Source organism: Plectrocnemia conspersa, unplaced genomic scaffold, assembly GCF_051122295.1.
Source record: "Plectrocnemia conspersa isolate PC_06_02 unplaced genomic scaffold, ASM5112229v1 ptg000012l, whole genome shotgun sequence".
Classification (NCBI taxonomy): domain Eukaryota; kingdom Metazoa; phylum Arthropoda; class Insecta; order Trichoptera; family Polycentropodidae; genus Plectrocnemia; species Plectrocnemia conspersa.
The window spans coordinates 11,805,684-11,832,452 of NW_028277176.1; the positions used below are offsets into that span (position 1 = coordinate 11,805,684).

A 26,769-nucleotide genomic window follows, 5' to 3' on the forward strand; every position below is an offset into this window, starting at 1 on the left:
TATGTATTATTTCATCTTAAATTAAGGAACAGATTGACAAAGCAAAGATAATCTTAAAACATACTACACATTTTTTGATAAATGTTTTATTTTTATAGTCAGAACGGTGAAGAATATGTGCCACTAAACCCATAGCTGCAAAGATCGTGATTTTTCATCTAGCCAGTTCAATGAACTTCTCTGCCAGGTAAGCTTTTTAAATTATTGATTTAAATACTATACATGACATTATTTGGGGCTAAAAACAAGATATTGCCAATTCAACTAAAAGAAGTGGCAATTATCAACTATTGGTTGTTTCTAACATAATAAAATGTATATTATGTTTTTTCGGTCCCCAAATTATTTTTTTAATTTCATCTACTCTCCGTTACTTAACTAAATGGCTATCTTTCATTTTTGTAAACAAAAATAACTTAATAATTCAAAATTATACTTAACCTTAGAAGTGATAATTTTATTAAGAACGAGTGTTATAATTTAATAATACCCGTGTATATTTTATGTATAATACGCCTGTTTCTATCTTCCTCGTTTTTGATACGTTACGCGAATAATATAATTAACGTTTGACATTTAACATGATTTTGTACTTGAACTCAATATAAGTATAAGATCAATGTTTTTGCTGTTAGCGTATTTTTGAAAATGCATTTTTCATAATTTAACAATGATTTTATTAATTATTTTTTATTTATATAATAAATATTATAATCGAATTAATAAAATAAAAATATAAGGGATCGTAACTTAAGTGATATGAAGTCATATTCGATGAGCTAATGTGGTTCATTGGAGTATGCATAATTATATCTCAGAATAGATCATTGGCATAAGATAAGTAATTGCTTACTAATAGTGTCTAGTAATAGTCGTATAGCTAGAAAGTTAATTCCACCAACGAAGTGACGTGACGTCTATATAATAGCTAACTTAGTGTAAGCAAATATGACTCAGCAAAAATTAGCCTTAATTGAGACAGTTGTCGAGTTTAAGCTAATTCCTTCCAATATTTTTTAAAACATCTACCATATATCCTAGTGGTCGATGAACTCTTGTGCGTACCACCGCTCGTCGTCGTTCAGGGAATATTTTTTTTTATAAATATGTTCTTTGAAAAATAAAATGAGAAGTTTCTGGGCTTTGGAGCTCAATTAGTGCCACGCTTCAGGAATCATGCATTTATGCATTCATGAATTCTAAGAGTATCTGGGTAAATAATAGGGTTGTGAGTCCTTTCATTCCATTTTATTGCTTTGTGAGCATCTCATCTGCCATCTCTAAATTATCCGTCGGTGGCAGATTTGTATACAATTCTCCTAAAATGAAAAATAGCCCCGTTCCCCTATAAGGTTATATAAATAGTAATAACTAATTTAATTACATACATATATTTATTACTTATTATTTTTCATAATACATAACTCAAATAAAAATTAGTTAATTTTATTTTTATGTAGAAGGCAAAGTTATTTAGTAATACAATATTGTTAAATGTACAATTTGTGTAATTACTGTAAATTATTAGTGTGTAAGTAAAATGTAAAGAGAGAAGCGGCTGCGGAGTCTCGGGCGATGCTTCAGAAAAGCTCCGCTTGGTGTGACTTCGTTTTTCTGTAAATGTAGTAATTATAATTGCTTATTTACATCAACATTTTCAACGGTCCTTTAACCGTTTTTAAATTATTTTTGTAAAGTAGCAATATTATCAGTAAAAAAACCTCTTAGAAGAATAATATTTATTTTCTATTTTATTTAAAACCAGCTAGATTGATATGGCTTTATATTTTCGATTGAAAATATTTCAATTTCATCACAAAGCTGAAAAAACAGTTTTCCGTGACAAGCTCAGCGTACTTCACTGTGATAAAATAAATCACCATATTCGGCATCAATTTATTTGAAAAAGCTTTAAAATTGGCGATGTGATAATATTTTTTTAATGTAATTTACTGAGGTTACTACAAAACTAAATTAAATAATTTTACTAAGCAATGACTGTTGGGTGTATGATACAATGTTTCTATTTATTTTTATTTTTTAATATCCTGTTAATATGTCCGGATTATTGCGCAAATAAAAATTCTGAAAGTATTTTTGATCTAATTCTCAAGACGTCATCATTTACTGATCTTTAGAAATGCACAAAAGTCACCCCTATTCAAAAGAAGGTGGCAAATTGTATATAAAGAACTATTAACCAGTTGCTGTATTGTCAGCTTCTGCTAAATTATTTAAAATAAATATCCATAGATATGGTTTTAATCACTTTCGGCAAGTTTTGTTGGACCAATGGAATTCATCCCGCCCGTTCCACTATTACTAACCTTCTGTCTTTCACCAAAACGGTGACAAAATCTCTCGATCCAAGATTTCAAGTAGACGTCGTATATACAGATTTTGAGAAGGCCTTCGACAGTACTTGTCATGGGTTATTATTAAAAAAATTGTCGAACCTCAGTTGCTCGGATGATTTAACTCGGTTATCGATCGTAGACAGTTTGTAACCTATGGCGGCCGATTGTCGAAATAATATTTCACCCTTTCGGGGGTTCCTCAAGGGTGCAATCTGGGCCCTCTGTTCTTTATATTATTTATTAATGACATAAATACAGCAGTTAAGAATTCAAGTTTTCTTCTGTACGCAGATGTTTTTAAATTGTATAAATGCATTCGATATGTTGTGGATTCCTTCGCTATACATAGTGATTTAGACTCTCTTTAGTGTGGGAAAGTGACATACTGTGTCATTTTCTTGATTCCGTTCGCCATCAGCTTATTCCTACGATCTTGGTAGGAACATATTGGCTAGAGAAATTTCCACTAAAGATTTCGGAATCACTTTTGAGAGCAAGTAGAGGCTCTCTCTACACATTCGCGATTTCTGTGATAAATGCTTTGTTATTAGGAACGCCTTTCACTTTAACGATCTGTCAGTTATTCGTGTCTTCTATGACACCTTAGTTCGTGGAAATCTTTAATCAGAATTTATAATTTGTAATCCCCGAATAACCAAATACTCAATTTTAGTCAAAAAGATTTAAAAAAGTGTTTTAAGATACCTTTATAAAAATATATTTTGTTATTATCCGTTCTTATATCCCAGCGCTTTTCTTTTAGGAGTTAAGCATTTATTTGCACTACTGAAAGGTGCTATTGACAATCCAGCTATTCTCGAGGAATTCTAGTTTTGAGTTCCAGAATGTCTGCCAGACGATCCCGTCCTCTTTTGATGGCCGTTGGGGCTAGGACGTCCGCACTTGTCAACTCGCCTATGGCTGTCGCCATCCGGCTCTTTAATACACTGGCATTGCACATTGATCTGTTTAATGTCAACTACGAGGAAATGGTCCGTTTCGTATAATATCATTTTAATAGTATATGATTTTTTTGTTTGCTTCTTTATATGTATTATTTTAATTATATATATTTTTGTGTATTGAAATAATACAATTATTGTTTTCAACCATGGTGACGCATTGGGGTAACCTGTTAGGTTACGATGGTCTTAATTTAATTTAAATAAATAAATAATAATTTAAAATTATTTTACCACAAGATGATTAGATTTAATTTTGCCACTCTTAACACAAAACTTATAACGCCTAATTAGCCAAAGCGTCAAAATATACACCATTCGTTCGATTAACGAAATGACCTTATATTAATAGCAGGCTCAAATCCCAACGCGATCGTACAGCACCAAACTAACCCAAAAGCAAACTAATATTAACTCAAAAATTTTCAAACTTTCGCACAACTGTGCCATTCCTGTGCCGCATACATACAACATACACTCGAGTGCGTATACAAATTACCCATATGCATACACACAGCCGGGCAAAACACACATGACCAAAGCACATAAATACCAGCCCATTACCATAACACTTTCCGGAGACTGCCACTATCCCGTGAAATCAAAGTTTTCCCCTCGCATTCAAAACGACACATATCTGGGCGCAGGTTTTGTGTATCCAATATCGAGCCACTGTGGCCATGCAGGTGTAACGAAATGTGATCCAGCATCCGTTGCACACCCCTGCTGCAGGGTTGTGGTCCGAGAGAGAGCGAGGCCCTGTATTGATTTTACATTAGCGCAGACGTCCACGGGCCGCACAAGCGACTACATCACGCGGGCCACATTCTGCTTACCCTGCCTGTACACCGCCCACCCTGTTGTCCTGAATACACACACCGCTAATAACTCGTGATGTATGCCCGGTCCGCGGTGGGACAGGACAGATTAGCAAAGGGAAGTATGCTGTTGCTGCTTTTGAAGCTCAAGATTTATAGATAGCTTGTAATTAGGGTTTTCTGGTTCGGGAATGTAAAATAGCTGCTTTCGATATTCGAACGATGTAATATTTAAAACTTCCTCAAGGACCTTGACAATGTTTAGGCATTTGCATTCAAATTCATATATTTCAACTTCTATCGTTTCTGAGAGATCAGAATTGGTGATTTCTATATAATTAAATATAGTTCCGATCAATCATCGCAGATTAGGTTTTCTTAAATATTCTAATCAGTCGTCTTCTTGATTTTTATTAGTACTTGTAGACAACACAATAAAGAATCAGCGTATAAAGTATATTTAGAAGTGCCTGAATGTAAGGAAGCTTGTTTAAAAGCTTTTTAAACACGAAATATATGGAACGTGACAACCTAAGACCAAAAAGTTGCTTAAATTCAAACAGCTTCAATCCTCAATACACATTTCCTACAGAATGTTTTTACATTTAAAATATTTTTTCGGAAAAAGCAGTAAATAATTTATTTAAAATAAATTAAATTTAGTTATAAAACGTGTTTTTTTTATGTAGCATACTTTTGACATATCTGTACCACTCAGGATAATAATTTTTAATCCTTCGATGAAGGATTAGCTATTTTATTATATCCCAGTCAGCGACGTCTAATCTACATAGCTTTATTGATTGTTTTATTGTGGCGGGGAATAATGCTGTCGCAGGTTTTCTCCCACCGCCGCAAAATTAAGTCTCGTAATCTGCAAACAAAGAACGCAATTACGGATCGGTACTACGGTGTCAACAATGACATTGTTTTTGCCAAAGACACGACGAATATTTATTAACGCACACTTATATACATAGCTACAATCTATTCTATCGATTTATGCATTTAAAGCAACGATTCATTAAGTTATTTAAAATAATAATAAAATACAATGCGTACCCATATGTAGGTTTGTTTTAACAACACTCCGCCACGACACTTTGCAGACTGACACTTTGCACTGCATACAATTATATTGTTAATATCCGCATTTAACCTAATGTACTGTATTATTATATATGTGACTTCATATAACCAATTAAAAAACAATCAGTAAGCCATACTCCCTTAAGGTTAGAAACACATTTCCTATGTTATTGTATCTAATATATGGTACGCGTGGTTTAAGTTATTTTACTGATATTGCATATTTTAACATTACCAATTTCTTACTTATGTAAGCAGCGGTTTTAAATATTCAGCAATGGCTATTAAAAATATAAATATAATAGAACTTAATAAAAATATTTTGAGAGTTGAATGAGTTACACTATTATTATTAATATATTATTTAATCTTAGTTAAACACTTTTATTTTATAGTGACCACTCGTAGTACAAATACTTGAGTAAAAAACTAATGGATTTTGTATACTATGCCAGTAAAAAAATACTTGTGCCCCCTGATACCGTGCCTCGTATTTGTTTCATCAATTGCGTCAGTTATTAATATTTAAAAAGTATTATTTTCCTATCGTGTTTGTTGTATATATGGTATATATATGTATATATATATATTTAATTCAAGTATCGTATTATTACGCACAACACAATCTTTTTTTAGTGGAAATTTTTTCACATATCATCAGCTGAAAGGCGTGCCACGCAACCCATTGCAGTGAAATCATAGCAAATTGCATCAATATGTGTATCGTTGCATATAATAGCATGATTTTTTTGGATTGCTAGATAAATTGTTGATCTTTTGTAGAATTTATGCCATAGCTCGACAAGTTTATCCGCCAAATGAGCTCCATGGTAGTTTGTTGCTTTCTTTTTAAATATTCCTAGAAATCGAGATATTATTAATCTTGAATTTTTTTCTATTTACTTGCCTGTTATTATTTAAAGTCATTCATGTAGGTTCGTACCAGATGTGGTTTTATTAAATTAAAAATGAATTATTTTATAAAATTACCGCTTGCGTAGTTGTGTATCTCACGCAGACATTTACAGCATCGATCCAAGTATTATAAAATAACGACTAATTAAAATGGAATTACTCGATCGCCGGCTAAAATGGACACTCGAAACTTTATAACGAGCCAAAATAAGAAGTTATAAAATCGAAGTGGTGGAAGAAGGAGTAGGTAGTGAAGGGAAAAAATGGGGATAGCGCGACAAAATAACAAGTACCCGACGGCGCCGGCGGTGGTGAAAATTTCGAACAATAATTACGTCTCATTAATGCATAACTACACGGGGTGGAAATTCTATATGAGAAAAAATCGCTGGTAATAAATAAAATAGGAGAAATAAAATTTTCCCTTAAACGCCGCAGACACCGCCACACGGTGGTCGGTAATTTAATATGTGACGCGTCGTTGTGGGTCAACAGTCTGAAAGTTGAATTAATTTCTCGGGCAGGGTGTTGTTTTCGCTTAAAAATAGATTATTGTGTGGAAAACTTAAGGCAAATAGAAGTATAATAACCATTCGAGTGGATAATTAATTAACATACACGATTTGTGAGTAATTATGGCGTTCAACTCAATGGAACGTTTAAATACGTTACATTTTCCAAGTATATCAAATGTATTAATTTAATAATTTAATGTGAACTTTAGAATAATTCATAATAATTTTAAATTGTATTATTAAATCATTTAATATGTTGGTTCTAAAGATTTATTTCATTAAAAATAAATTAGATTTAGTTTTTTTGCTTTAATTGCTTTTAATAACCAGGCGCGTATGGTGGATACATTCCCTTTCGCTCGCTCGCGTGTTAAGTGATGAGAGCGAATGAGAAAAAGTGGGCGTGCGTTACATGCGTTCCGCACGCCTATTTATTCTCACTCACTCACCGTACGCTTGTTTATAACCCTCTATTGCTAATAAACAATATTGGTCTTTCGAGTTTTGAGGCCATAGGGGTGTAACTTTGCAGTCAAAAATAGACCCCGGAAAGCTGGTAATAGTTTATTTAGTTAAGTTGTACAATTTACCACAGAAAAATAGTGAATTGAGTGCTGAAAGATAAGCTGGTAAAGAAGTGTTGTCCTCTGGATGATCCAATGATCTTGTGTTTCTTGTTGTTGTTTGTTCTCTGCCGTCTCGGACCTTCTCATCTTGAATCGCTCGATTGTTTGCCGATGTGACAAAGTGTCGATTTTTTATACTCTTAGTTTGAGACGTCTCTGGTAAATCACAGATGCTGATGTTGGTTGAACAATTGCATCGCTTGCATATTCGACCAACGAAATATGTTCACGCCTTGAATAAGTGAAATTGCAAGGTGAACACAATTCAAATGTTGTTAATGCAAGGGATAGATTACAATAGCGGTTTTTACGCCAGAAATGCCCATTGTCTATTGCATTATTTAGTTATTAGCCTTTTGTCAAAACGCGTTGCTATTTCCTATTCATAAGTTTTAAGTCGTGGTTTGAATTCTTAGCGTTAATTGCACAGCTGGGTGGACGTCCTACAGTCCCTAATTTAATACAAACATTTATTTAGAAAATTAATCATATCCTTTCTTTATTATATAATCTTTAAAACAATTTAGTCTTTCATCTTCTTTATCAATCTTTGTAAATCATTTTTAACGCCTTATCTAAAGTCTAGAAATAACCACATTATCTTGTTTATATCGTTTAACGCTTCGAAAAATTTATTAAAGCTAGAAAACATTATTTTTAAAATAATGTTTAAATTCAAAGTACTGGTCACAAAAACTAAATAGAATAATTATTAAATATAAACATTTTGATTTATTGTTTCATATTATATGGGATACAACCCTGAATAAATTCAGTTTTGCTCCTGACATCTTACACAGATTTAAAATACTATTAAAAAAAATAGGAATAATAAATCTTCAAGTTAAGAGTTGGTAAAACGTTATGTAACATACGCAACAAAACATGGAAAAACGGGGACTGGAATCAAGATTATATGGGATCTGTGCTCGTTCGATAATTACAGAACAGTTGCCCTATACCCCACGTTATCAAAATTATCAAAGAACAAATTGAATTAATGAAGAGGAAAGGTACAAATTTAAAATATAACTTATCGAAAAATCTCGATTTTCAACATATGAGTTTCGGAACAAATTTCCAAAATCATTCAATAAGTGCGACAATGATGAGTTCCATCTCCTCAAAGACCTCTAATTTCGGACTTCAGTTCAGACCTTAAACTCACTATCGATTTGGTTCGTTCGCATATACGTTTAGAAGACACCGTATAAACCTGAACTGTATCTTTCCATTTCAATCATCAGAATTTTGTTCATCCTAGCGATTACTATTAGGGCATCAGAAGTTAACTCGAATTTCAAAATAATACATATGCATATTAATATTCATTATTACACAAAAGGCCAAAATTCTATTATCCACATTTGTATCGTTCAAACATTAAAATGTATTTTTAATTAATATAACATAGAGTAATTATTTGTTTTAATTCAATCCAATACCAAAAATAATAAGATACAATATACAATATTAGTTTAATAAATTCGGTTCTCAATTTAATCAAATGTTTTTTTTAATTCTTAAAAAGGTTGATGTAAGCTTGATAATAACTTTTGCGTTTGAACGACTCAAATAAAAATTGTAACTGAATCTTTGGTGGTAGAGGATCGAGGAATAGCTAAAGAAGGGTTGTTTGAGTTGAAATTTATCATCAATTTTTTTAGTTGCCATATGAGACCCTCTGTAGAAAGTAGTATTTTCATAGAAATCTACATAAAAACAGAGTTATTAAAATTTATTTTTTATGACTGTTCGTGCCTCATACTTTATTGCCATGTATGATAAATTTACATTGTATTTATATTTCAATGATGGTATATATATATAATATATTATTCTCATAAAATTATTATTGCTCTAAAATTGTCTATTTCATCCAGTGAGTTCAACTAATCTCAATCCGTGGTTCACGCCTTCTCCCCCTGACTAGCTGACCCTGGCCAAAATTGCCTTTTTTAAATATCGCTTGTCGCATTCTTCAACCGGTCGGAGTATGCTCTTTTTTCAAGCACATTTTCCAATAACGGCAGAATTTCCAATTGCACCGCCCTCTCATTTTCTACATTTTTGCACAGCAGACGTCTATCGGCTCTCGCCCCGCCTGTGACGTCACTCGTTTTGTTTTTCGTTTTTATTTTTTTATTTTTTCAACCAGCCGTGATGGATAGTCGTTGCTCTCGGTGCGCAAAGCGAAACGGAAAAATTGGTGATGATACATTAAAACTACCGTGCGCTGCCGTTGGCAGTAATGCATTTCCTGATGCATACATGGGAAACACAAATACATTTTATAAAATACTAGCAGTTTATATTCCGGCGTTATCCGAGATTAAAATTAAATGCATATAAAAGACCGTTCTACAGATAGCAAGTTTTAAAATACTTTTGCATCATGTAATATGTTTCCATCTCAATAGAGGATGCCGATGTATTCAACGTAAACATTTGTTAAACTGTTGATTATTATTTTTACATAATCATTCAGTTTAAAAACCACCTTCCTTCCATCGCGAAAATGCCGCCCCCAAGCAAGTGCCGCCCGGGGCGGTCAGCCCCATAGTTAGGTCACTGAATATAATATATATTTATATCAGGAGTAGGAGTATTTTTGATATATTTTATTCTCACTTCAACTTGCTTTTCAATTGATCGTTTCATAAATTTTTCTTTGAATTATATTGTATGAAAGCGGTATAGCCTCTAGCTTCTGAAAAGTTTAAAGATCTAATAAAAATCGTTAGTTAATCGCTTACCACTAGTCAATATTTTCTTCAATTAAATTTCCGAATTTTTATCTAGTTGTGTAATCTTTAAGATAATCTATTGACTGATTTGTAAAATCGCTATTAATGAGATGGCTTAACAGCAAAATTTGCAAAAAATAGAAAAATACAGGCAAAGTAATGATAACTTTTTCGGGGAGTAGCAGGGAATTTGTCTAAGTCGGCGGTTGAAAACTCTTATCTGTTCTCGCGTCACGTAGTCTTCAAGTCACATCGAAGATCGAGTTGAACTATTGGAAATTTGTGTTACTGCTTCAGTAGCATTTTTATTGGACTTCTAAGGAACGTCTCGGTCGATTAGGACTAGCTCCGTTTGGTACGAGTTCTGAATAAATTTCCTTACTGAAGGTCCAACGCTCCTTCAATTATTAAATTACCTAACTCTTCGCTTTACTTGTTCTTAACCTAATGCGTTGCAACGGGATAAATCAATCAGTACTCAGTCATGATCCTGCCATGATCCTCATTTGGGGTACCTGACTTTTATATCTCTGGGGTTGGTGGCACTAACTGAAATATTACAACTGGCAGCACAGCTACCTTTTAAATATTCTACAGCAGTTTTGTGACAAAAAATAATCTACAATTATATTGTTAGATTGGATTAATATTTAGAGCTAAATCATAAAAGAAAAAAAAGTGGTTTATTCTTTGTATCGTTTCTTTAAATTATAGGTTGTTATTTTATTGCCTATTCCTATCTGGGGATCATGGCTAATACAATGAGAAGAAGAATTCCCTAACTAAATCTAAATTTGTTTCGATTTCTTGTTATATTATTTGGCTGAATCTATTCCGAAAATATTTGTTAAAATATGTCATTTCAGTGAAATCACATCGGAATACATTTTCTCTGGTAAATATATACATATATATTTTTACCATTGAAAATATAATTTATCTGGCAGATGCTAGTAAAATTATATGATTTCAACATTTACATATATAGTAATATATAAATTTACATATTGATCATTATTTATTTAAATATTATAGTAAATGTGTATTTTTCAGTGAAGTTATATTTTCACTAGTGAAGTCCAAATACATTTTCACCAATAGATACATATTTCTATTATTGAAAATATAATTTGACTTATAGGCGCTACTGAAATTACATGCTGCTCTTAAATGTCTATGAAATTCAATTTCACAGTTGCGAAACGTCCATTTTCTGATCAAACCAAAACCATGCCTAATAAAATTTCTAAAACTAATTATAGTTTTAGAACTTTCATTATAGTTGTAGAAAAAACAAATTAAAGCAACTCATCTCTCAGGAGAAAATAAGCGGAAGTATAGACAAGCTTTATCAAGAGTGTTTATCAAATTATAATAAAACCACTTTTGATTTAAGAGCGTTGGTCAAAGTATATTCAAACCGAATTTTGGTCAATATGAGGGCACAAAAACAATTATCCCTTCTTAGAAGGCAAAAATTCACGTCAAAAGCAATAAAATCGTATCGGCGCCGTTGCAGTGGGAACGCTCGGCAACGAGCGTTCCCACTGCGACAGCGCCGGTACGATTTTATTGCTTTTGACGTGGATTTTTGACTTCTGAGAAGGGATAATTGTTTTTGGCGCTCTCCTATTGCTCAAAATTCGGTTTGGATATGCTTTATTTGATGCTCACTTATTTTAAGACGTAATATTAGTAAAAAACGACTTAATTTGAACGCTATATAACTGTGACGACTACGGCACGATTTTATTGCTTTTAACGTGGATTCTAAACAGGATTTCTTAACCTTGAATTTGATCAGAAAATGCATGTCATTTAATGAAATCGAAATACTAAAAAAACGACCACTGACTGGCCAACTTTTATTAACGAACCTATAATTTAATTATTCAGTAAAAAAAACACATACATAGTATATCCTAAGAAAAATACATACATAGTATATTCCCCATACACCATCAAAAACCGTAGTTTGGTAAATGTAGATATGGTTAAATTTGATTATATTTGGCATATTTCATTAATGCTATATGTCTTAAAAATAAATTTTAAATTTCGTTACAACTATTGAAACTGAAAAAATATTCAAATTTTGAAAACATAAATTCCCCCTTTGCGGTGGTGTTTTTTTTTTCGATTTAAACAGATGAATTTTTCATGTTTTTTGTTGAAAATAAATGTTTTCTATCTTTGAGATACATTATAACTAGTGGGTGTTGTTCCCGAGGATTTTTTCAATCCCTGGAATTAGCATTGAAAATTCGTAGATTCCCGAGAACGAACAGGTACCGAGAATTTAAAGTATTTTAATTGAAAAAAAATCTTTATTTAAAAAATAAAAGCAAAATACATTATTCAAATATTTATCCTGGCTCTGTCCTTTATATTGGCTGCATACCCAAAATTTTTGTCGTATTGTGTTTAATTCGCACTTTTAATTACATTATTTTAATATATTTTGTAAAAATGTGACACCCCTAGTAATATATATATGAAATCCATTTCAAGTCATATAACATAAACTTTGGTATATCCAAACTAAGTTTTTAATTATTTTTAATATTTAAAAAACACGCAATACAATTTAGAACATGATCTTGTTTTATTAGAGAAAGAATTTGAGATTTATAACGGAACAATATCATCAATATAAAGGTTGATCTAACTTCGGTTTCCAACTTTTTTTAAGAAAAAACATCTACGAATTTTTTTTGATTATTCGAAAATTTGATGTATTTAATTAATTATGAAAAATAATATTATTTAAATAACCGCCTCTGGATATTTGCAGCAGCCGATCATTTCGATGACTTTTTGGTACATTTCAGGCGGTATCTCGGCTATAACTTAGCTGATGTTGGTTTTTAGGTGCTCCAACGTTTCGGGTTTGTCGGCGTAGACACGAATCAGGGTTAAATCGCATAATCTTGGCGGCTAGTAATAATAATACCTCTACCCTAGTAGCATTTTAGAATTTAACGATATATTAGTTATTTCTGATTTCATACACCAAAAATTCAAATCACGTCAATATATATATATCCAACATATATATCCAATTTCATAAACCAGTTTTAGAAGCAATTCAATGAATCTTATTTTATTAAGTTAATTTTCGAAAAGGGCACATATATTATAAATGACATTTCATTTAATATTTCTTTCTTTCTGTGTCTTGAAATATCGTTAATTTAAGTACCACCATTAATCTAGACATATTTGAATCGAACCTGTACAATAATTTTTAGTCACTGACCGAGATTTTAGAGATGAATCTAATTTGCCTTAATCGCCTATATTTTCTGAATGCATTTATAAAACAAAGAAAACACTATAACATTTTTGATTATTTTAAGTCAAATAAAATGATATTAATCTTAATAGTTAAGGCTAACTGTTTCAAATCTATATTTTATACTCAATTTACTTTGACAGCTGTCAGATTCCAAAGTATCTCAATCGCAGACAATGATTTGTAAATTTTACACAAACCACTCGTCCATAAATAACACGTTTTTTGGCACCCTATATTGCAATCCATCAGATTTGCACACTCTAGATAATATCAATTTAAATGGCGTCGATAATCGGAGCGGTTTAGTCTCGCCACATCGCAGGGCGCCTTCGGCAATTACCGCTCTGGGGGTGGTAGCCACCACACCGCTACCCCGAAGTGTACAACGATTTAAAAAGGAGTTAGTGCAGATATACGATTGCACGATGGCAGTAAACAAGATAAAGCCAGTGTGCAGCTACCTTTAGCCCGGGCTAACAACGTTGTCCCCATTAGGAGGCGCGTGGCCGCGAATAGGGTTCGCCTTAATGAAATGGCCACCCCTGTCCTCAACCCACTCACATCCGCGGCAACACTAACCCACTAAACGAGATCGCGGCCTGGCGACTCGCGACCTCTACTTTAATAACATGTACACATTTTTCCATCTCGGATTTATGCGGAAAACTCATATATAGGAGTCTGAGTTTATTGCTAATAGGCTAATTTGATTATTATTGTTACATAAATCATCGAGGAGTCTTTTTCTCTTTCCGCTCCGTCGCTTCCGTTTTCTTGTAATTTGTCTTCGGTATTGACCGTCAAAGGAACCGAACGCTCAGATCTTAAATTCAGCTTTGAGAAGTTGAAGATGGGGTCTGACTTAGCTCCCGATTTAATTTTGAAGGGTTAGGAAATCAGTCTCGTTACTCATCTAAAAAGTATATGAATCTGATTCTCAAGACGTTGTTATTTTCTGATCTTTAGAAATGCACAAAAATCACCCCTATTCATTTAAAAATTGGCAAATTATGCATAAAGAACTATAAACAAATTGATAATTTTTTTCTCTCTTGTTAAAACAGCGATATCCTTTACTTTATATTAATTAGCTTTTTAAAAGCCAGACTATAATAAATATATTAAACGCTGAATGGTTTTCTTAACCCATTACTATTGAAAGCTACTACTATCAGTGTAGTAGGAATATCTAAAACATCATGAGATTAGGTCGAATGCAATGTTTTAATAGATTATATTATTTTCGGACCCCTCAAGGAGGCAATATGATAAAGGACTTTCTGTAATCAGTTTAATAAATTTTGTATATGCAAAGTTTTAATTTGTATCGCACTCAATTCTAAAATAATATAAGTTATACCCCAAATTTACAATATATTTTAAACATTTATGCTACTGTATTATGTATACAATACAGTAGTATAAATGTTTTAATTCATTCAAATTTTAACTTTAAAAGCAAAGCTATGTAAATTAAAAATCCATCCATCGAAACAGAGAGTGAGAGAGAGAAATAAAATAAAAACATAAAAAACAAATAAGAGGGATTGAGTGCGCTTTGTTCGGTTATTTTCGAAGAGGTGAAAGGATCGATACGCTGAAAGAAAAATAAGCCAAGAAATCAATCGTGTCGAGCTTTTTACCTAGTTGAACATAAATCTAACAAATAGAAAAAAACAATACTATATATACTACAAGTCGCTGGGGAATACTCGCGATTGAGAGAAAATAGCAAATGAATTGGAATGTCAAATCAGAGAATTTTTAGACTCCTGGATGAAAAATCACTAATTATCTCCTGTAGTTAGTTTTCTGGGGTATTAAATTAGGATGGTAAATAATAGTATTACTTATTCAATAACATTACTGCATTGGTAGTTCTAGTACTATCATGATAATTCCATAAACTTGCAACAGCTTTTTAAATGGTCCGAGAAACGACAGTTAATGCTGTGCAGGATCGCATTAGATAAATATATTCAAAATAGTTGATGTAATAAAATAAGAGCAGGTGTTCTTAGCAACGTGATTTTTATAGAACGCACCAGTTCCGGTACAAATCCCATGGACAAAAAAAATATTTTCGCTTAAAAAATGAATAGTTCTGTGTTTAAAAAATAAAATTTGGCTGTCCTTGTAGCAAAGTTGGAACTCTTAAAGTTGAAACAATAATTAAAATGCAACTTTCCAAAGAAATTAGCAAAAATGAGATTCTGACAAAGAATCACATCGAAAAAATCACGTAGCATCTGCTACACAGCAGCATTAAAAATAGTTGCTGAAAGCGAAAAAAATATTCTTGAGAATGTTTTTTTTATTTCATTATCCACGAAAAAATACTACCTTGCATATAAAGTAGCAAAAGATTACAATTCCATCGTTTCAAAACTTAAATTGCTTTGCAAGAATATTTTTTCTTACAAAAAAGTAGTGTTTCATCACCTTTTGTAAAATATGTCTTGAATGCGGGAATGCTCAGATATCTTGGCACATGAATAAAATATCAAACATGCGTTATGGTAATAAACTTAAGTTTTTTTGATGCGAAATATCATCATATATCGCCAATTAAAGGTTATGTGCCACACAGCCCATACCAATGAAGTCAGTAAAGCGTAAAGCGATACACATTTTAGCAGCATAGGCACAGTGCTTTTATAAAACAACTAAAACTGAATATTGGAATGATTCTTTCATATTATTAGGAATTTTAATACAGTATTAAAATGTTTATATCTATCTATCTGAACATGTCAATTTTCAATAGATAGGTTTGGTGGTGTATTTCACTGAAGCAAATCAATGTATTGCAATTTGAACCATATTTTTTACTATTTAAAAATAGCTCATTGAGTTAGAATTTATTTGAGCTTAATAAAAATATGTATGATTTTAAATAGAACTTTCGAGAGATCGCGTGCATGTGGCGAATCGGCTCCTGTGACATTTCAATTTGTCAGATAAGCGAGATAAAATACGATGCTCACAGACTTCACTTGCAGCATCCAACGTCAATTATTGGAGCGATTAATTTTTCAGATAAAACGCGACGTTAAAGTGGAAAGTCCAAGAGAGAAATTCTTATTGTTACGACAAAAAATCTGATTTGAGCTCAACCTCAAATCTGATTGGCTTTATGGAGAGCTATACATTTTTTGTAATGCTGTCAATAGCTATCGATTATTTAGAAAAATAATGTTTTACTTAAATGGTATGATTATTTACTAAATATTTGTGAATATTAAGATTTGCGATCATTTAATACTATACAACGATATGATCTTAATTTTAATGTAAAAATTCCAGCTGATTTGAGCCATATCATTATTTTGTCGATTTTATTTTTGGAAAAATCGGAATGTTTGGTTTAACGAAACATTTTATTCATCGATTATATTATTCGACAAATATTATTTTTATATTTTGGTGATGTTATTAAGGAATAATCACAAATTAAATAACAACAGAACTAAATGATTCTTGCAATACTAGTGAGAAAAACTTTTTTTTTTTATATTCAGTTTGAGATGCAAAGAAAGGTTTTGAGTCGCTAAAATATATTATGAGCTTTGTAACAAAAATAGCTACACAGACTCAAATGAGGGAAAATTTATGGAATTTTTAAAATGGGGTAACTTTTGTACAACAACGTTCATTAGCTTAGTTGTAGTTATTTTTGAATGATTCGTAAAAAACTTTTTACTTTAAAAAATACAGTTAAAAACCAACACTAAATATATATTTTTTTAATATTATTAACTAATTGTGTTTTTAATTAAAAGGATGAAATAATAAAGTAAATGGTGATACTAGTTAAAAAATTATTAAAGGTTAATTTTCACAATCTCTTAGATGTTTTTAAGTCTAAGAAACAAAGCTCGTCAAAGGTAACAATATAATAGTTTGAATAAATTACAGAACTACAAATATTTATTAAAAATGATATTCAGGGAATACTAAACTAGTTCATTAAATATTTACATTTTAATTATAATGAGAGTTTCTCTCCAATTTATAGTGTTACGAATTTCCCAACATGACAAATTTTCATCATCGCCTCCTTGATAATAAATCACGCCTCGCCGAACATTTGAGCATCTCTCGGGCGTATAAAACGAGTGGAAAAAATATACTTACTACTACTAGTGGAGTTTTCTTTTACATGTCGGCTCGTTAGTCAAGTCGGTTATAATAGCTCCGGCTGGAAAATCGGCTGAGGCCTCGAGCGACGTTTCGAGCCCCGGTTTTTCCGGTTTCGTCTCCAATCTCCGGTTTCGCTACAATGCGACGGATTTCACCATCGACTGCCGAAACAGTCGCCGTCAACATTTTCGAGACTTGAGAGGTGGCGCTCAGGAGACTTAATTACCGAGATTAATTCGTAAAAAAAAATAAGAACATAGACAGTTTAACAATAAATGTTTATATTCTGTAATATGTTGATTTAAGTTTAAGTTCAATCAGACGATATTTGGGAAAGTGCGTTTAGTGTTCATGTTTTGGTTTAGTGCTAGGATGGCTGATGAATAAACTACACGGTGATCGCTAAATATTTTAACATATTAAAATTATTTATTTTCGTTATATTAGTTGCATTGCAATATTCAGTTTTACATTAACAGTGAAATAGATTGTGGTAATGACAGATTTTATTATGTGACATAGTTATCTGATTTGAAATTTTATTACCATGCCGAATTCAGTTCAATTGGTAGATCTTGTGGATAAATTTGGTTTAAAAGTATTATATATTAAAATAAATATAAATCTTCGTGCAAAATACCTGAAATAAGTATGTTATCAATGCTCTTAGCCATTGTTGCGACAATGTTTGATGTTCTGTCTCACATATTCTTTACGGACGCCTTTTATAACCGAATTAAATAATAATAATAATACATATTTGCTTTACAAAAAAATATGGTATACGAAATATTTGACTGTTGAGACAATTTCAGAGAAACATAAAACCTCGTGATAAATAAATCATTCAAAGTAAATATATATTCCTGGAATATACAGATTTTAATCTGTTCCGTGAAATAGTCGAAAATCCACAAAAAACTTCAGAATAAAAATATAGCGCGTTTAAAAAGGAGAAAAACTCATTGAAATTGCAAAATCTTACAATGATTTATTTCATTATTAATATAAAAAAATAATAGCGCTTACTCCTTAATCAGCTGCTTGCAAAACATACAAATCAATTGTACCCTTGTTTTGCATTGCGAAATTAATCCTTTCAATTTTATGTTCTCATAACAAGCAATGGACATAACAACTAATATCCGACAAATAAAATAATAATGAAAAAAAACGGTTCATATCTGCCGAAATTTCAGAAATTACTCATACTTTATAGGTATTATTGTGCATCTGTGGACTCTCTCAATACCTAGTATTAAATTTTTAAATTGTCTAAATTAATTTATTATGGTCTTTTCGGCAACAAGTTTAATTAAAATTAAACTTCGTATTGATTTCAAGTTTAAAACACTTATTACTTATTTTTCTAATCTTTTTGTTTGTGTATCATAAATTTGAATATTCACTTTCATTTTAATAGTAATATTAGTGACTCATTTATATGTAAGTATAATATTAACTACATTATAAGAGTTTTATTTTTTTATGCCCTAGGCTTGATTTCCAATTTTGTATATGTGACGTCTGGGATCAATAACATACATATCAGTGGCGGCCCTTAAGAATTTGTACTGGTGTACTTGAAAAAATATCCTTAATACAACTAAAATATGTATTATATTAGACAAAAATAATTTACTTATTAAGTTGCATACAAAAAATATTTAAAACAGGAACAACTCAGCCCATATGAATGAATCGCACATGATACATATCCATTGCTAATCTTATATTTCATTAGAGATGATCGACTATTTATATTCGGTCATCTTTATTAAGATAAAACAGTCAAATATCGATTTTCTATGAAATAAATAATTTAACAGTTTTGCGTAAATCCTAATCCAGACCCATCATATAAGAAGTTAAATCAAACTCAGACAAATCAAATATCAACGTTTTTTATCATACATTATAACGTAATTAAAATGAAGCTAAATCTTTTTTCATTAGATATTTTAATTAATTAATAATTATTTTTAATTTAACTAAATAATAAGTGTATGTAAAATGTCTGATTCTGATTCTAGAAATATTGATTTTTTTTGATATACTGAATTTAAATTAAAAATACTTTTCAGTTGCTCTTAATGTTCAAGTGCTTTATGAGTACTGTTTTGCTTTATCATTTTTATGATACTATAGATGTTCGACTTTGTAAATAAATATACACCAAATAAATGTTGAAAGATAAATTGATCTTTTATGTCGAAGGCAATCTTCTACCAAAAAAATGCATAGAAATTTCAGTAGCATGCAAAATGACTCAGTCCTGCTATTATATGTTATATACATATACTATACTATATATGATCGTGTTTAAATTAAATGTATCTAAGCTTAAGTGTAGCATATTAATATAGTCATTCTAAAATACATAAAAAAATTGTCGAATAAAATAAAAAATTTAATTGAAAATAGTTTGCTTTGATATTTAATACACACACTGTTCTGTTGAATCACTACTCACCTCCGGTGAAAAATAATTGTCCTGCAAGTTTGCGGGAGATTCAGTGGTTTCAAACCATTTAAAGTCCATTAGTCGATTCGCACGAGAGTGAAATGTACGACCGTTAACATAGTATATATTCAATATTATATTTTTATGCTTAAAAATGCGTAAAAAAGGATTTTATAAGATATATTAATCATTGTAGCAGCCGAAACCGAATACAGATCTATACAGATTATGTTTGAAGCTTTCTCAAATTGTCCTAATACAAATAGATCCATAAATATATACCTACTATCTAGCTAATTATTATCAGCTTATGAGATACCTTGTCTTATAAGAATGTTTTTATTTAGCCTCAATCTTAGTGAAACTTCGGCTAGGCAAATAAATCTTCAATAGTACACCATGTAATTAATTTGGTTTAAGATTAAAAATTCACTTGGTAAATCGAGAAAACACTGATAATATACTAGGTAACTTTCACTGATATGGGTTGTGTGGTACGTGTATAGAAATATAATTATTTATGACATCGTGAAATGTCCTTGGAAATTTTATTCAAACGCGAAGCAAAGCAATAAAACATATTTTTAACTGACATTATTCTCGCGTCTTCTGATTCTAAGCCGTAGATGACAGAAATTTAATATTTAAATTAAATTTTCATGCAAGAAGCAAGTCAGTAATAAAATGTGTCTGTGTTGCGCGAAAATCACGCCGCAAAAAATGACCCATCGATTGAGTGTTAAATTAATTCTGTTTCAGATTTCAGTCTAATTTTGTCAGGTGCATGAACATGAACAGGCGCGCACTCTTATTATTTCAATATTATTTATTCTATAGTTACATATCCTTCATTTTTTTTCAAATGAGTGAAAAACGCAATCAGCAGAAAAACGCAGAAATAAAATATCATCAAAATATTGGAAAAATCATACAATATTTCTCAATTTTAATTTCAAATAAATAATTCATTGTTACGAAATAAATATTTAAAGTGAGAAGCGTATAATTATGAAGTAATGCTTTAACCCTCAAAGCAATGGCGGTGCAATTTTCTTTCCCTCTCTCTCAACCGAATTTTTCCTATGGCCATGTTTCGTCTCCGTCGCACTTCTACCGGAAAACGCCAAACCACCATCGGCCGTTACAAATGAGTGTTGCCAACTTACAACTTCATAATGAAACGCTATTAATTATTACGTCATTATTCCCCGTCCTCATTTTCAGGGAAAGAATTATAACAGATTTGACGTTCTTACTTCGACCGCAAAAATAATAATTTTCGCCCTCGAAGATATCAAAACGACAAATTGAGGGTGTAACGCATGACAAATTTGAGACTTGCAACAAACGTCCAATCTTGACTGCCTTCTAATTTGCCAACGACAATATTCTTTTCACGTGATAACGAATGTATTCATAGAAACGTGTATGAATCGCTTTATGAAGACTTATATAAATATAATTTGTTTTTATTGTGAAAAAAACATATAAAGACGATCGATTTTATTATGAGAAACAAATGAAAAAAACATTTAGGTGCATTTATTCCATTCAAAATTAAATATGATTAAATACATATTTAATAAAATTAAGCAATACAATATTAAATAAGTTACTTAAATATACTATATTTTGCTACAGAGAAAATATATTTTTGTCATAAGATTTAAATGCTATGTTTTAATAATATTTTATATTATTATTTATACGTTAATTTAAGTTAATATTGAATTCTGTAATCCAAGTAAAATATTATATTACGTGACGCATCACAAGTAGCCATAAAACTATGCATGAAATTAAAAAATTAACAGTTTTTTTGCAATTTGTAAACTTAAAATCAAGCCGTAAAAAGAAGATAAATATATTTTTAAGTAAAATAATACGCTGATTTTTACTGAATGTTTTTAACTGACTAACTCCCCGCGTTATCATGAGAAAATATAATAAAATCTGGTTTCTTTGATTATATAATTTATAAAAAAAATTTCGAGCTTAGCTCAGAGTTGATATGTTCCAATTGTCTTAACAAAAATAGTAATGCCCCTTCGGCTGTCAATAATAATCATGAGAATATTATTGTCAATAACAGATGTTGATACTTTACAAAAACAATAAAAAAAAAATCTTTTTGGATTATCAAAAATTAAAAATAGACCTAAATTGTTTTGCATTCTGCCAGTTATTAGATCACCAAAGCAAAAATAAATCCACCGGCCGGTTAGAGTAATGTTAGAGTATGCATATTTTCAAACATCTGGCACGAACACATTCAGATAGGTTTGTTATGTGAATGCCTTTTTATTAAATATCTGAATAGCCTTACACCACTTTTACAATTGTATAATCAAATACTGATCAACCAAAAAATCTATAATAATTTTATTTAATATATAAATTTAACATATTTAGCTTCAAATATACTAAATTTGTATTTTACTTCATATTCTAAAATAATAAATTATTTTAATGCAGTCAATGATAGTAAATTATTAGTATTTTGTCAAAACAAAAATGTTAAAATACGATTTTGTCGAAATTTTAAATATATAAAATAAAACCATGGAATAAAGGAGAAAAGTAATATAATATATTAGTACAATTTTCAATTATTAGTTATTTTCAATTAATAATAACTAATATAATATTTAAATATATTCGAAAAATTGAAAAGTAATAAAAAATACAGTTTGAATAATTAAAACAGGTTCACTTAAACAGTTGTTTAAAAAAAACTTGTTTTAGTGCTTCAAACTATAAATCAGTACAAAGTTTTATAATATTTATTTTTGCTACTCAGTTAGGTGTATTAAAAAAAAACATTACCATAATATACTACTTTAAGCAGACTTAAAAATAAACATTACTCGTATTGATTTAAAAATGATATAAAAAACTCAATACCAGTCATTAGGTAAGTCCACAGATGCAAAATAATAATAAATTTCATCAATGACAAATATTTTTTTTTCAATATTTTCTGTCGGCTATTAGCTGATATGACCATAAAGTTAGGCAATTGCTCAAAAGAGGTAGAGTACGCTCGGTATAAGGATGCCGGTTTGTTATTGTGTGCGTGTACATGTATATGAGAGGGAGAAGCGATGTAGCGTGTACTTCGTTGTCTCGCTTACTCTTTTAAGGACAGTCGCTGATTCGTCAACGCTGGTATTCGTCATTAAAGTGCAGTGTGGCACAGAAGTTCGATCTTCTCTAGTGATTTATTTTAAATAATTTTGTGTTGATATTGGTTTAAAACCCAGATATGCCCACTGTCCCATGGGCAGGTCACTAAACTCGTGCCACTGTTTTTTATTTATAAATTAAATTTTAAAAGAACAAAATTTATTGGGCATATCTGGGTTAATTGATATCAAGGCTTCAAATATACACTAAGTAATTCGTTCTCTTACCCATGGATTGAAATATTTTAATTATTTTTCCATCAATCCGTACGTTGTTGGTTTTTTTACACTATTCTCTGTAAGGTTTAAAAAAGTTATTATTCTTATGGTTGCGCCAATGATAATTTTTTAATTTATTCAATGGATTCTAATGATTTAATAGAGTCGTCGAGCCATTAAACAATCTGCGAATAATTTCTTTCCCTATTTTATATCTTTTTGCTTTTGAAGAATAGCTAAAGACTTCATTATTTTTTTGAATTTTGCAAATATTTAATTAATGACATTAATGTCTGGTTTCTTCGATTATAAAATATATTTTTAATTGTACGTTGAAATTTCCAACTTAGCTCAGATGTATGTATGTTAAATAAACATATATTTTCTTTTAAAATAAAAAAATTAAATATTCTGAGCGAAATTGTTTTGAGCCACACAGTTCACGCACATAATAACAAACCGGAATCCTTATCCCGAGCGTACTCTACAATGGCATTTAAACAACGATACACACTTGTGTTTTAAAAGTTCATTTCAATGTAAAAATTCAAAATATCCCACAACAAATATGAACGAATCTTTACTTTTCAAATAGTTGGAAATATATTTGGTTTTTAGAGTCTCAAAAAACGATGAAATTTTCCATAAATAGCGATTCTTTAAAAAAATACAGCGTATAGGGAAAATACGTTTCACTAGGTTTCAAATATTAAAATATCATTTATGTAATTCAACTTATTCGAAATTTAAGATTAGTGTGATGCAAAAATGTATTTTTTTAATACAATACAATAATAATTGCATTACAAAAATCTAACGAATCGCATCTTGATGTCTGTCATAAAAGGGGTAACAAATTGAAAAAATCTCGGCGTCGAGTGGACAGTGTACAATTCTATTTTTATTTAGCGAGCAATTATTTTCGCACGATGGACGCTACTCGGCAATGGCTGGAAAATAATGCGTTATTCCTTCGTCAGGTGTGGAAAAAACAAGAGTCATTCCAAATAAAACCTTTTTCTGAAACAAAATAAATGCCAAAATCTCTCACTCGATTTGCGACTGAATAGAAACGACTCATTGAATAAATAAAATGATTACACTTATTTTGCATTTAAATTGACGGAAAGCGGAGAGAAATTACTACATTTCATTTGTATATAAAAATGTAGATATATATTTTATATATACGTTTGTGTTTCAGATTCGTTTCATTGCAGTTGTTTTGCTATTCCGTTTGCTAAGTAGAAAGGTCCGAGCGGCTTTATAATTTAATTTAATCCTAAAGTTTATATCTCTATCTCTTTCACTCGTTTTCCACATAGGTATATGTATAAATGATGCAGGAAAAAACTTATGTTAAGGACTGCATTTAAATATATATAAACGCGTTTTATATGTATAGTTAAAAACAGGGCTAAAATTGATCAGTCTGCAAGGCGTCGTGGCGGAGTGTGTCTTAACCATTTTCTGTAATATTTTGCCTATTTTAAAACTGTACTTCAATAGTATATTACACCCATACCTCGCTATACGGCCGCTCTTTATACGGCCTTTCGCTATAACGGCCCTCTTCAATTAAGGCACGTTTTCGATATACGGCCTAAAATGTTTCGCTATAACGGCAAAAAAACTTTTTTTCGATGTCGATTTTAAAAAAAATTTAAAATAGATTTAATTTGCAGAATTTTAAAATGAAAGGTGCAGCAGCTAGCGCCGATGAGGCTGCATCTAAGGAATATCCCAACATTTTAAAGGGAATTTTTGAAAGAGGGGTCATAAACCTGAACAAGTGTTTAACGTAGACGAAACAGGGCTTTACTGAAAGCGAATGCCTGTTATAAGGTGTCTAAAGAACGATTAACTTTGCTACTTGGTGCAAATGCCGCGGGTGATTTTAAGCTAAAACCACTTTTAATATATTTGTCCGAAAATCCAAGGCCTCTTAAAGGACTAAATAAAAATCAATTACCCGTCATATGGAGATCCAACAAGAAAGCTTGGATGACTAAAGCTACTTTAGAGGATTGGTTCAAAAATCACTTTTGCACAGAAGTGAAAAAATATTGTATTTGCGAGACAATAACTTAAGCAACAAGGTTTGGCTAATTTTGGATAATGGACCAGGGCATCCTACTAATTTATCCGAACTATCTGAAGATGTCATGATTGAGTACCTTCCGAAAAATACAACAGCTCTGATCCAACCAATGGATCAGGGTGCAATAGCCACTTTTAAGGCATATTACCTACGCCAAACTTTCCGACAACTTATAAGGGAAACCGATGGTAAATCTTCAATTAAAACATTTTGGAAAAACTATAACATCAAGGATGCTGTTGACAGCATCAGTGAATCATGGAAGGAATTAAAATTAACAACAATGAACCATGTTTGGAAAAAAATATGGCCAGAATGTGTAAAAAGTACTGATGCGGAAGTTAATTGCCTTCCTGAAATTAGGCAAAACATTTTGGATCTAGCACATGATCTCGGCTTTGAAGGTTTGAACGAACGTGATGTGCTTGATCTACTTGAAGCTGATAGGGAACCCCTTTCATATAAGGAACTCATTCAATTGCAAGCAGAACCCGCATTTGATGAAGAGACAGAGCCTGTTGTATTCAAACAGCTAACATCAAAAAAATTGTCAAAAGCTTTTTCCTATTTCGAACAAGGAATACAGATCTTCCTTGAAAACGATCCTGACGTCGAACGTAGTGCTAAAGTTTCTCGAGGAATTAACTCAGCCATTAGCTGTTATTAATCACTGAAGAACGAAAGAGACAAAAAGGCAAGACAAACATCGTTGGGCAATTTTTTTAAGCCAGGCCCATCCTTACCAGCGAAAAATGAGAACGACAGTGATCTGAAGGTTACCATTTCTTTACCGTCTTCAGATTAAAGCCATTTTAAAAAAAATTATATATGTATTCATACACATATTTTATGTAACATGAAGTTGTTTCATTTTTGTTTATGGATTATTGTTGGTTTTTGGAGTCTGTTATTATTTTATGTACAAATGTATGTACTTGTTATGTATGTATTTTTAATTTAAATGAAATAAAAAGATAAAATTCATTTTAAATGATAAACCATGTTACATTTTTAACAAATATGGAACCGATCATATTGAATTTGTATGAATTTTTATTAGAATAATTGATTCGTTATACGGCTTTTCGCTTAGCGGCCAAGTTTCGTGGAACGTATCTAGGCCGTAAAGCGAGGTATGCGTGTATTTTAAATACGTTTTAATTAACATGTTACAAAATAAAATTGACTCTGAATTTATCTTTTTAGATAATGCTCCTATAATTATTCACAGAGTTTAGATTCTGATAATTTTCTCAATTTCATGAACTTCAAAGCACCTGGTAAAACGTGCTATTAAATGAGCGATGATATTTTTTTTGTAAATATTTCA

At 31.0% G+C, this 26,769-nt stretch overlaps 1 protein-coding gene across 3 annotated transcripts in view; it reads left to right on the top strand.

Annotated features, from left to right (window-relative positions):
* Positions 1-26,769, top strand: part of LOC148228223 (uncharacterized) — a 146,361-nt gene that overhangs the window by 90,783 nt on the left and 28,809 nt on the right. For all 3 annotated transcript variants that reach the window (XM_088199481.1, XM_088199479.1, XM_088199478.1), the window contains one exon: positions 99-187. The gene's annotated coding sequence lies outside the window, so the exon portion shown is untranslated. The remainder of the gene's footprint in view (positions 1-98; positions 188-26,769) is intronic.